Source organism: Gorilla gorilla, chromosome 9, assembly GCF_029281585.2.
Source record: "Gorilla gorilla gorilla isolate KB3781 chromosome 9, NHGRI_mGorGor1-v2.1_pri, whole genome shotgun sequence".
NCBI classification, from domain to species: Eukaryota; Metazoa; Chordata; class Mammalia; order Primates; family Hominidae; genus Gorilla; species Gorilla gorilla.
The window spans coordinates 4,744,833-4,750,832 of NC_073233.2; positions in this window are offsets into that span (position 1 = coordinate 4,744,833).

The window sequence follows — 6,000 nt, forward strand, 5'->3', positions numbered from 1 at the left end:
ACCGCTATCTGTATGAACATGGAAATAGCTACACCACTATCTGTATGAACATGGAAATATCTACACCACTATCTGTATGAACATGGAAATATCTACACAGCTATCTCTTTACACATGGAAATAACTACACCACTATCTCTATAAACATGGAAATATCTGCACCGCCATCTGTATGAATATATAAATAACTACACCGCCATCTGTATTAAGATGGAGATATCTACACCGCTATCTGTATAAACTTGGAAATATCTACACCGCTATCTGTATAAACATGGAAATATCTACACCGCTATCTGTATAAACATGGAAATATCCACTCCACTACCTGTATAAAAATGGAAATATCAACACCGCTACCTGTATAAACATGGACATATCTACACCGCAATCTGTATGAACATGGAAATAGCTACACCGCTATCTGTATGAACATGGAAATATATACACCACTACCTGTATGAACATGGAAATAGCTACACCGCTATCTGTGTAAACATGCATACTTCTTCACCGCTATCTGTATAAACATGGAAATATCTACACCGCTATCTGTATGAACATGGAAATATCTACACCGCTATCTGTTTGAACATGGAAATATCTAAACCGATATCTGCATGAAAATGGAAATATGTACACAGCTATCTGCATATACATGGTAATATCTACACCGCTATCTCTTTACACATGGAAATATCTACACCGCTATCTGTGTGAACATGGAAATATTTACACTGCCATCTGCATGAACATGGAAATATCTGCACGGCCATCTGTATGAACATATAAATACCTACACCGCCATCTGTATTAAGATGGAGATATCTACACCGCTATCTGTATAAACATGGAAATATCTACACCGCTATCTGTATAAACGTGGAAATATCTACACCGCTACCTGTATAAACATCGAAATATCAGCACCGCTATCTGTATAAACATGGAGATATCAGCCCCTCTATCTCTATGAACATGGAAATATCTACACCACTATCTGTATGAACATGGAAATATCTACACCGCTATCTGTACCAACATGGAAATATCTTCACCGCCATCTGTATGAACATGGATATATCTACACACCCATCTTGATGAACCTGGAAATATCTACACCGCTATCTGTATGAACATGGAAATATCTACACCGCTATCTGTGTAAACATGCAAACATCTTCACCGCTATCTGTATAAACATGGAAATATCTACACCGCTATCTGTATGAACATGGAAATATCTACACCGCTATCTGTTTGAACATGGAAATATCTACACCGCTATCTGCATGAAAATGGAAATATCTACACAGCTATCTGCATATACATGGAAACATCTGCAAAGCTATCTCTTTACACATGGAAATATCTACACCACTATCTGTATGAACATGGAAATATCTATACCGCTATCTGTATGAACATGGAATTATCTTCACCACCATCTGTGTGAACATGGATATGTGTACACAGCCATCTGGATGAACATGGAAATATCTACACCGCTATCTGTATGAACATGGAAATAGCTACATCACTATCTGTATAAACATGGAAATATCTACACCGCTATCTGTAAGAACATGGAAATAGCTACACCACTATCTGTATGAACATGGAAATATCTACACCACTATCTGTATGAACATGGAAATATCTACACAGCTATCTCTTTACACATGGAAATAACTACACCACTATCTCTATAAACATGGAAATATCTGCACCACCATCTGTATGAACATATAAATAACTACACCGCCATCTGTATTAAGATGGAGATATCTACACCGCTATCTGTATAAACTTGGAAATATCTACACCGCTATCTGTATAAACATGGAAATATCTACACCGCTATCTGTATAAACATGGAAGTATCTACACCGCTACCTGTATAAACATGGAAATATAAGCACCGATATCTGTATGAACATGGAAATATCTACACCGCTATCTGTACGAACTTGGAAATATCTACACCGCTATCTGTATGAACATGGAAATACCTGCACCGCTATCTGTACGAACATGGAAATATCTACACCACTATCTGTATGAACATGGAAATATCTTCACCGCTTACTGTATGAACATGGAGTTATCTTCACCGCCATCTGTATGAACATGGATATGTCTACACAGCCGTCTGGATGAACATGGAAATATCTACACCGCTATCTCTATGAACATGGAAATATCTGCACCGCTATCTGTATGAACATGGAAATATCTACACTGCTATCTGTTTGAACATGGAAATATCTACACCGCTATCTGCATGAAAATGGAAATATCTACACTGCTATCTGCATATACATGGAAATATCTACACAGCTATCTCTTTACACATGGAAATAACAACACCGCTATCTGTATGAACATGGAAATATCTACACCGCCATCTGTATGAACATGGAAATATCTGCACCGCCATCTGTAGGAACATATAAACATCTACGCCGCCATCTCTATTAAGATGGGGATATCTACACCGCTATCTGTATAAACATGGAAATATCTACACCGCTATCTGTATAAACATGGAAATATCTACACCGCTATCTGTATGAACATGGAAATATCTACACCGCTATCTGTATGAACATGGAAATATCTACACCGCTATCTGTATGAACATGGATATATCTACACAGCCGTCTGGATGAACATGGAAATATCCACACCGCTATCTGTGTAAACATGCATACATCTTCACCGCTATCTGTATAAACATGTAAATATCTACAGCGCTATCTTTATGAACATGGAAATATCTACACAGCTATCTGTTTCAAGATGGAAGTATATACACCTCTATCTGCATGAAAATGGAAATATCTACACAGCTATCTGCATATACATGGAAATATCTACACAGCTATCTCTTTACACATGGAAATAACTACACCGCTATCTGTATGAACATGGAAATATCTACACCGGCATCTGTATGAACATGGATATATCTACACAGCCATCTGGATGAACATGGAAATATCTACACCGCTATCTGTATGAACATGGAAATATCTTCACCACCATCTGTATGAACATGGATAAATCTACACAGTCATATGGATAAACATGGAAATATCTACACCGCTATCTGCATGAACTTGGAAATAGCTACAACGCTATCTATATGAACATGGAAATAGCTACACCGCCATCTGTATGAACATGGAAATATCTGCACCGCCATCTGTATGAACATAAAAATATCTACACCGCCATCTGTATTAAGATGGAGATATCTACACCGCTATCTGTATAAACTTGGAAATATCTACACCGCTATCGTATAAAAATGGAAATATCTACACCGCTATCTGTATAAACATGGAAATATCCACTCCACTACCTGTATAAACATGGAAATATCAGCACCGCTATCTGTATGAACATGGAAATATCTACACCGCTATCTGTACGAAGATGGACATATCTACACCGCTATCTGTATGAACATGGAAAAAGCTACACCGCTATCTGTATGAACATGGAAATATATACACCACTACCTGTATGAACATGGAAATAGCTACACCGCTATCTGTGTAAACATGCATACTTCTTCACCGCTATCTGTATAAACATGGAAATATCTACACCGCTATCTGTATGAACATGGAAATATCTAAACCGATATCTGCATGAAAATGGAAATATCTACACAGCTATCTGCATATACATGCTAATATCTACACCGCTATCTCTTTACACATGGAAATATCTACACCGCTATCTGTATGAACATGGAAATATTTACACTGCCATCTGTATGAACATGGAAATATCTGCACGGCCATCTGTATGAACATATAAATACCTACACCGCCATCTGTATTAAGATGGAGATATCTACACCGCTATCTGTATAAACATGGAAATATCTACACCGCTATCTGTATAAACGTGGAAATATCTACACCGCTACCTGTATAAACATCGAAATATCAGCACCGCTATCTGTATGAACATGGAAATATCAGCCCCTCTATCTCTATGAACATGGAAATATCTACACCACTATCTGTATGAACATGGAAATATCTACACCGCTATCTGAACCAACATGGAAATATCTTCACCGCCATCTGTATGAACATGGATATATCTACACACCCATCTGGATGAACTTGGAAATATCTACACCGCTATCTGTATGAACATGGAAATATCTACACCGCTATCTGTGTAAACATGCAAACATCTTCACCGCTATCTGTATAAACATTGAAATATCTACACCGCTATCTGTATGAACATGGAAATATCTACACCGCTATCTGTTTGAACATGGAAATATCTACACCGCTATCTGCATGAAAATGGAAATATCTACACAGCTATCTGCATATACATGGAAACATCTGCAAAGCTATCTCTTTACACATGGAAATATCTACACCGCTCTCTGTATGAACATGGAAATATCTACACCGCTATCTGTTTGAACATGGAAATATCTAAACCGCTATCTGTGTAAACATGCATACATCTTCAAAGCTATCTGTATAAACATGGAAATATCTACACCGCTATCTGTATGAACATGGAAATATCTACACCGCTACCTGTATAAACATGGAAATATCAGCACCACTATCAGTATGAACATGGAAATATCAGCCCCTCTATCTGTATGAACATGGAAATATCTACACCACTATCTGTTTGAACATGGAAATATCTACACCGCTATCTGTATGAACATGGAATTATCTCCACTGCCATCTGTATGAACATGGATGTGTCTACACAGCCATCTGGATGAACATGGAAATATGTACACCGCTATCTGTATGAATATGGAAATAGCTACACCGCTATCTGTATGAACATGGAAGTATCTTCACCGCCATCTGTATGAACATGGGTATATCTACACAGCCATCTGTATGAACATGGAAATATCTACACCGCTATCTGCATGAACATGGAAATATCTACACCGCTATCTGTATGAACATGGAAATATCTACACCAATATCTGTATGAACATGGAAATATCTACACCGCTATCTGTACGAAAATGGAAATATCTTCACCGACATCTGGATGAACATGGATATATCTACACAGCCATCTGGATGAACATGGAAATATCTACACCGCTTTCTGTATGAACATGGAAATATCTACACCGCTATCTGTGTAAACATGCAAACATCTTAACCGCTATCTGTATAAACATGGAAATATCTACACCACTATCTGTATGAACAGGGAAATATCTACAACGCTATCTGTTTGAACATGGAAATATCTAAACCACTATCTGCATGAAAATGGAAATATCTACACAGCTATCTGCATATACATGGAAATATCTACAAAGCTATCTCTTTACACTTGGAAATAACTACACCCCTATCTTTATAAACATGGAAATATCTACACCGCCATCTGTATGAACATGGAAATATCTGCACCGCCATCTGTATTAAGATGGAGATATCTACACCGCTATCTGTATAAACATGGAAATATCTACACCGCTATCTGTATAAACATGGAAATATCTACACCGCTACCTTTATAAACATGGAAATATAAGCACCGCTATCTGTATGAACATGGAAATATCTACACCGCTATCTGTACGAACATGGAAATATCTACACCGCTATCTGTATGAACATGGATATAGCTGCACTGCTATCTGTATGAACATAGAAATACCTACAGCACTATCTGTATGAACATGGAAATATCTACACCCCTATCTGTATGAACATGGAAATATCTACACTGCTATCCGGTTAAACATGCATACATCTTCACCGCTATCTGTATAAACATGGATATATCTACACCGCTATCTGTATGAACATGGAAATATCTAAACCGCTATCTGCATGAAAATGGAAATATCTACACAGCTATCTGCATATACAAGTAAATATCTACACAGCTATCTCTTTACACATGGAAATAACTAAACCGCTATCGGTATGAACATGGAAATATCTACACCGCCATCTGTATGAA